Source organism: Bos taurus, chromosome 9 (genome assembly GCF_002263795.3).
Source record: "Bos taurus isolate L1 Dominette 01449 registration number 42190680 breed Hereford chromosome 9, ARS-UCD2.0, whole genome shotgun sequence".
Taxonomy (NCBI): Eukaryota; Metazoa; Chordata; class Mammalia; order Artiodactyla; family Bovidae; genus Bos; species Bos taurus.
Window position 1 is genome coordinate 71,728,651 of NC_037336.1, and position 8,509 is coordinate 71,737,159.

Consider the following 8,509-nt stretch of genomic DNA (forward strand, 5'->3'; position numbering starts at 1 on the left):
CCACTAGCTGCCACATGGGAAGCCCCAAGCCCTGTATAGGTAGTCACATTAAAGTGCATAATGTAATCACACTTCATTGGTGATTAAAATAATATCATTTAGAATATTTAAAGCAAGTTCCCTTTAGATGAATATGGCATATGAATTATAAGTATCTTCAGAGAGTGATAAAGGAGCGTTTTTCCCCTGAAACAGATATAACAGCTCTTTTATTATCTTGTGTATAGTATTGACTTACTTGCAAATCTGTTATTCAAATGCAAACCAAAGGGAAATTTGAGACCAATTTCATTCACAACTTTTAAAAACATCGACCTCCAAATTGCTGAGTAAGTCCTCATCTCTAAAATTGCATCTGCTCATCCAACACTTCTGTCATGTCCCTGCTTTACTGTTAAATAATACTTAGTCCTTACATTTACAATTATCCAACATGACATATATTTTATATATATTTTATTTAAATTTGTATTGGATGATTCACCCATCAGAATGTATATTCTATGAAGGTAGGAATTTGTTTTGTCCTGTTCATTGCTATATGTCCAGTATCTAAGAATGTGTCTTTCATATAGTAGTTATTCAAAAAACCTTTGTTCAATGCATGCATAAACCATAGGAAAATATGACCATTGTCGGAAATTAAAAGAAATTTACAATGGTAGAGCTAGATTTAAAGAAGAAAAAGAAAACACAGTTAAGAGCCTGATGCTGGGCAACACTGAGGACAGAAGGAGAAGGGGACAACAGAGGATGAGATGATTGGATGACATTGTGAACTCAATGGACGTGAGTCTGACCAAACTCCAGGAGATAGTGAAGGACAGGGAAGCCTGGCATGCTGTTTTCCATGGGGTTACAAAGAGTCAGACATGACTTAGCGACTGAACAACAACAAAGTTTGAATGGGACCAATGTGAATTTTTACAACTTAGCTGGATTGTTTACTGACCTAATATTGATAATTCATGAGAATAAAGAACAAGGATGGCCATAAGCAAAGGTATATTTGGAAAAAAAGTTATACATGAGCTGAAAAGTTATACATGAGGAAAAAGTAAGTCCATAGTGAATCAATAATTGTTTCTTCTCCTTTTACTCTTTTATTAAAAAAAATGAAACATCAATAGGTTTAGTTGATTTAAATTACTTAAAGCCACAAAATATTACATAAAAATCAAATCTATTTGCAAACTATAGTTCATGATTCTGAATCCTAGAAACAAAAAGGAAAGTGCATGATTTCCCTCAGGTAGCAAAAGATAGCCGTTGTTTAACATCTGCATGGTTGTTTTTTTTTTTTTTAATCAATTATTGGAGGTAGTGATCCCATATAGTCTCATTCAATGGTCACTTCTCAAACCCCTCTCAAATCTGACTCAGCCAAGGTCAATCCTGAGGATGAACTGTGACCAAGAAAGATGCTTGCACAGAGCATGAATGGTTCCAAGCTCTGACTTTAAATGCCTGACCCTCATCCAGAGGACCTTCCAGGATTGTGTTAGCAGAGTTTGAAAAATGCGAAGACAGAATATGCTAATGAACCTGTGACAAACCAGATATATACAAGCCAGAAAATCATTTTCCTTCCACATGAAATACTTTTTGATTGGGGCTTGTATGGACACTGTCTCTGCAGCTAAAGGGCACTGTATTCTACTTTGTCATCATAAAGTCTTAGGTTTTTGTGCCCAGTGCCTACAGTGATGATGTCAATCTAGTTCTCTCTGGAGCCTTCGGGGAAATGCACTGAACTGAATGAGAGCGTGTGTTGGAGAAGATGGCAGAGCCACCAAGTCAGTCTCCACAGAACCACAGCTGGTAGGGCTCACCATGAACTCATCACGCTCTGACCCTCCGTTCAGTGGAAGAGACTGTGAAACAGTGTGTGAAAGGCATGAGGATGGGTAAGCACATGGTACATGACCAACAACTTGCACACTCATCTGACCATCCCACAAAGGGAGGATTCCTGGACAAAATGATTCTCAAGCTGGAACTCCATGGGCAAAATGGAGAAGGCCAGGGAAAGGGGGATAGGAAGCATCCAGACAAAGTGGAAAATATATATGAGAGGGTAGGTAAGAGAGAGAAAAGCAGAATGATGAAGTCAGAGGACTGCAAGTAATTCTTATTTCTGGAGCATGGAGTAAAGATAGGAAATGGTAAGAAATGAAACTGGAAAATAAACAAGGGTCAGATGATGAGGTTTTGATCAGTTTTTATTTTATCCTGAGATCAGTTAGGTATTCAGTGAAAGTTTTATATACAGAGGATTTATGTGTCAGGATTTGCTCCTGATAACACTTTCTCTGGCCACTCTTTAGAGATAAGGGATCTAAAAGGATCCTGGAGAGTTATTGATGGATTGCTGAATTAGGTTATGAGATTAACATGCTAAGAAGAATAAAGATTTTGTAATTGTTGCTGCTTCTCAGGTAAATCCAGCCTGCCATTTCCAATTTGGGAAGTTTGGTAGAGGCAGAGCAGTTCACAGAAAATCAGAAACACAAAAGAAGGAAAAGCTTCTGGTAGCTGCTTTTATAGGAGAAGGCAATGGCATCCCACTCCAGTACTCTTGCCTGGAAAATCCCATGGACAGAGGAACCTGGTAGGCTGCAGTCCATGGGGTCGCTAAGAGTCAGACACGACTGACTGACTTCACGTTCACTTTTCACTTTCATGTATTGGAAAAGGAAATGGCAACCCACTCCAGTGTTCTTGCCTGGAGAATCTCAGGGATGGGGGAGCCTGGTGGGCTGCCATCTATGGGGTCACACAGAGTCGGACATGACTGAAGTGACTTAGCAGCCGCAGCAGCAGCTGTTTTTATTGCTGTTGGTGGCAGTTGTTATTGAAGGAGGGTACTGAGTCTAGTGTTTGAAGGTGTTCATTTGGAAGAATTGTTCAGTGGGAAGCTAAATTTGTAGCAACTCCCTGGGTGTTCATTAAACACCTTTCTGCATCATAACTGAGATACTATGAAAACAGCCCAAAAATCTAAATAATTTCATCAGATCATACCAGTTAGTCGTTTAAGAAGCATTTAGCATTTGTGAATCCTTGAGACAATATGAGTGAAAGCTGGGAAAGATGGCTATAAGGTAAAAAGTGTAGGCAGTGTGCTGCTGCTAAGTCACCTCAGTCATGTTCAACTCTGTGCAACCCCATAGATGGCAGCCCACCAGGCTCCCCCATCTCTAAGATTCTCCAGGCAAGAACACTGGAGTGGGTTGCCATTGCCTTCTCCAATGCATGAAAGTGAAAAGTGAAAGTGAAGTCGCTCAGTCATGTCTGACTCTTAGCAACCCCATGGACTGCAGCCCACCAGGCTCCTCCATCCATGAGATTTTCCAGGCAAGAGTACTGGAGTGGGTTGCCATTGCCTTCTCCTAGGCAGCATGCACACTGGAAAAAACATGCTGCTCCAAATATCTTCAGTTCAGTTCAGTTCAGTCACTCAGTCCTGTCTGACTCTTTGTGACCCCATGGACTGCAGCACGCTAGGCTTCCTTATCCATCACCAACTCCTGGAGTTTACTCAAACTCATGTCCATTGAATCGGTGATGCTATCCAACCATCTCATCCTCTGTCGTCCCCTTCTCCTCCCGTCTTCAATCTTTCCTAGCATCACGGTCTTTTCCAATGAGCCAATTCTTTACATCAGGTGGCCAAAGTATTGGAGTTTCAGCTTCAGTATCAGTCCTTCCAATGAATATTCAGGACTGACATCTTTTAGGATGGACTGGTTGGATCTCCTTGCTATCCAAGGGACTCTCAAGAGTCTTCTCCAACACCACAGTTCAAAAGCATCAATTCCTTGGGGCTCAGCTTTCTTTATAGTCCAACTCTCACATAGCTCAGATAGTAAAGGGTCTGCCTACAATCACGGAGACCCAGGTTCAATCCCTGGGTGGGGCAGATCTCCTGGAGAAGGAAATGGTGACCCACTCCAGTATTCTTGCCTGGAAAATCCCATGGATGGAGGAGCCTGGTAGGTTATAAGTCCATGGGGTTGCAAAGAGTCGGACACGACTGAACAACTTCACTGCACTTCACTCACATCCATACGGAAAAACCATAGCCTTAACTAGACGGACCTTTGTTGGCAAAGTAATGTCTCTGCTTTTAAATATGCTGTCTAGGTTGGTCATACTTTTCTTCCAAGGAGCAAGTGTCTTTTAATTTCATGGCTGCAGTCACTGTCTGCAGTGATTTTTGGAGCCCTCCCCCCAAAAAAACTCTGTCATTTTTTCCATTGTTTCCCCATCTATTTGCCATAAAGTGATGGGACCAGATGCCATGATCTTAGTTTTCTGAATGTTGAGTTTTAAGCCAACTTTTTCACTCTCCTCTTTCACTTTCATCAAGAGGCTCTTTAGTTCTTCTTCACTTTCTGCCATAAAGGGTGATGTCATCTGCATATCTGAGGTTATTGATATTTCTCCCGGCAATCTTGATTCCAGCTTGTGCTTCATCCAGCCCAGCGTTTCTCATGATGTACTCTGTATATAAGTAAAATAAGCAGGGTGACAATATACAGCCTTGACGTATTCCTTTCCCTATTTAGATCAAGTCTGTTGTTCCATGTCCTGCCTTACCCCAATTTCCAGTAAAGATAAACCCAGGATTTACAACCCCAGAGAAATCCAAGTGCCTCTGTGAGCCTTTCATCAGTGACTTTCGTACAAGTCATCTCCAGTTTATGTTAGATTGGAAACAGCATAACGTTTCAAATTATTTGCCAAACAAAGAAAAACTCTGTAGCAAAATGACAGATGACTCAATCAATTATTCTTAGATAGATTCATGTTTTCCCCAAAAACATGGCTTTCATTAAGAGACATTTTGGTTGAATAAGCTATTCATGAGAGTAGGCAGTAATAGCATGTATGTGAACAGAAATTAAAATTAATGCCAAACACACACCTGTAAAACCATCCTATTTGGCTCGTGAAATTACTTTTACATCAGTTATGAGAACAGCAGGGGGTGGAGGTAGGGGAGACACTAAAAAGGGCTCTGAAAAATGAATGGTCTAACACATCATTTTTTAAAATTGCATTTAGTATTTTACAAATGACAAGTACATTCTCCAAATTTTGAGGACCCACTGCTTTTCTAGAGGAAATCTACTACCACCTATTATTATTGCTCCTTTTGGCAATAGGCATTGTTACCAGGCTTGGCTCAATAATTGTTTTTTAAGAATAGAAAAGGGAACATTTTCCTTCCGTCTATGCAGACAGAGCATGGATATTCATTCATGCTCTTCCTCCTCTCTCTGTGAAGCCTTTATTGATGTTACAGTTTTGCTTATTCCAACCTCAGCAGCTAGTTGGAGACAGTGGGAACCACTGAGGCTAAGTGAGTGATGGGAACATGCAGGAGGCCATCTTGCTTTGCTTTAACTGGTAGCTTTGGAGTCCACTCTAAAAGAAGGGAGTATGCCAGAGAAGGAAGAGGAAGGAAACAAACATTTGGAGACACATAATGTGTCAGGAGCTTATCCTGTGTGACCCCATTTAATGATCATATCCCTGAGAGTTGGTATTATTAGTCCTATTCTGTAGTTTAAGTGACTTCCAGAGGTCACATGACTGGTGGGTGGCACAAGTAGAACTGGAACGTAGATCTATCAGGTGAACCATCTATAGTGCAGAATTACGTTCCTTGCGCTGTATCTCACTTTCATTTACTTTTTGTTCCTTAAGCTTATCAAAAGAGTGTGCACAAATACACAACTGGAAATGGTGATTCCTGGAGCAAACATTCCAAAGCATGCCCTCCAACCAATGTCTGAGAGAATAAAGGAGGTTAGAATTGGTCAAAGTGTATTAAGTGGTTTGGGACTCCTGATTTTCTGGGCTTGCTCTTCCTAGTTACACAGTGACCGAGAGACATGGGATCAGCAGGAATGTAAAAGGGAAGAAATTGTTTGTTTAAAAGAAAGGGACCTAAAATATCTTAGAATAGTTTTAAATTGTCACTTCAAATATTTCCCCCCTCTAAAGTGCCCTGGATCAATCCTGTAACCTCACTATATGTTACCCTGTAAATGGGCCATACACACTGATAACACAGATATGTAGGCGTAGAAGGTCAGAGTTCCATCTGCCTTTCTCATCCTCCCTACCCTAAACCCCATGGCCACATCACCTTATCATCTGTGAAATGCAGTTTGGAACAAACTTGGTCAACAAAATGCCAAATCCCGTGACCACGTTTTATTTATACTTTTTATTTCTTTGGGAAACTGTTTGGACTGTCACCCTGACTCATGACTGTCCCACCAAGAGGCATGCAGTGTATTCAATAAAAAGGGCACTGCCAAGTTCAGCCAAGTCCCCAGCATTCTGTGTCATCAGAGCTAGTGTGGTAGCTAGGACTATACAGGATTTCTCTTCTTTCCTCTTCCCCATGTAATCCAAAGCACCCATACTGGCAACCACACTGAGAGCTTATTTGCTTTGTTTTCAGATCAACCAGATTTTTGTTTTTAACAACTGAATGAGAAACCCTAAAATTTCTATTCCAGCAACTGACAGAACCTTAGTGCTAGGGAACACATCATGGTAATGAAACAACTCGTGACCCTGAACAGCTGTGAGGTTGTTGTCTGTTCATCTTTTTACAGGGCAGTAATCTAACCCTGTAGGTACTTATTTCTTAACATTATATCTAGGAGTAAGTCACCTTCCAAGCCTGAAATTCCCTTTAACTAATGACCAAATTGTACATAATTAATTAGTGCATTTTTAATGTTTTTTTTAATGGTCCAGCAGAGTTTCTTTCTAAACACTTAGTTTGAATCATATTTATTATCTACAAAATATGAGACATTTGCCAACTCTGATCATAAAGTGCTCTTTCTTGAGACTCTCTGTGTTCTCAAGAGAATAAGAAGAGAAATATATTTAAAATAACCAATCCCATCCCAAGAAAACTTTGCAGTAGTTTTCTCTCCTTGGGATATTTTTTAATTTAACCAAGGTGAAACAAAACAAATAAAAATAAAGCAGTATGGAGTAGTGGAAGCAAGTGGAATTAAAGTACCTTTCCATTCAAAACAATGTCTAAACTAATGTTTAAATTCATCAGACTTTCACTGCCTAATAATATGACATGTTTACAATGTTTAAGGAAATCAGGTGTTTTCATGCTAAATGAAAATAAAATTTATGTACTGTTATTACCATATTCTTTGCCTGGTGTTTCTCACTCTATTCATCATTAAAAGCTGCTCAATAAATACTGTGCAAACTGCATGTGGGGATGTTATGCAGTAATAACTCAATCAGCTATAAATAACCACCACTCAGAGCCTTGGGAAGAGTCAAGGGCCTAAGAGGGAATGGTTGAAGAATTGCTAAATTGTGAAAAAGAGAGTTATTGGTCTATTTTCTCTTCATATTTGACATACTAGAAGTAAATTTGGACACTAGTGCTCTAGCCTGAGATGAGGTCTTTATTCATCACGTGAGCTGAAGCAGGCACTAGGTTAAATGGTGTGATTTTGGAGACTAAGTTTCCTCTACCCATCTATATCAGAAAAGCTGATGGAGAAAGACTTACCTGTCTACCCCATGTATTAGTTAACCTTTGCTCTGTAACAAATTACCCCAAAATTTAGTTGCTCAAAACATCAAACATTCATCATCTCACGCTGTATCTGATGGTCAGTAATCAATGAGTAGCTTCTGCCTCAGGGTTTCTCACCAGATTGCAGTCAGGTAATCTGGCTTTCAGCCAGGACTACAGTCATCTCCTAGCTCAACTGGCCAGAGACTCTTCTTTTAAGCTCATTTAAATCATGGTTGTCAATGGTCAGTTCTTGCATGGTTCTTGGCTGCAGGCTTCAGTTCCTTGCCACGTAGACTTCATCATAACATTAGTCACAGAACGGCAGCTTGTTTGCCTCATGATGAGAGATTCCCCAGGGAAAAGTGAGCTAGCAAGAGAGTGCCCTAAATAGAAGCTGCAGTATTTTATTCTGCATCTCATAAGCGGCATACTTTTGCCATGTGCTATTAGTCATGCAGCTCAACCATGAGACAAGGGGGCGAGAACTACACAGGGTGTCAGTATCAAGAAGTGAGGGTTATTGGGGGCCACCTTGGAGCCTGGCTTCCTCAGTCTTAGATGAAGCTGGCATTGATCCAAAGCACAGATTTAAAAAGTGAAACAAATCAGGATAGTCTATTTGAAAGAGCACAACTGAAAGTAATACATACCTGGATCCAAATTCTAGAGTGCTGTGCTACCTGCTGGCAATTACTTGCCTCCTTGAGTCTACATTTTCCCATCTCTAACCCTTAAACAACTCATCTCACTTGGTTATTTTTAAAATTAAATGAGATAATATCTAAAGAAATTTCTTTTTGTGAAATGAATAATTTGAACAGGCTAGATTATAACTAGTCAAGGAAAATCAGGAGATCACCTCTTCAGTGTACCACACCATGTGTTTACAGATGTTTTGATGTTGACTCAAGCTTGGAATCTGCT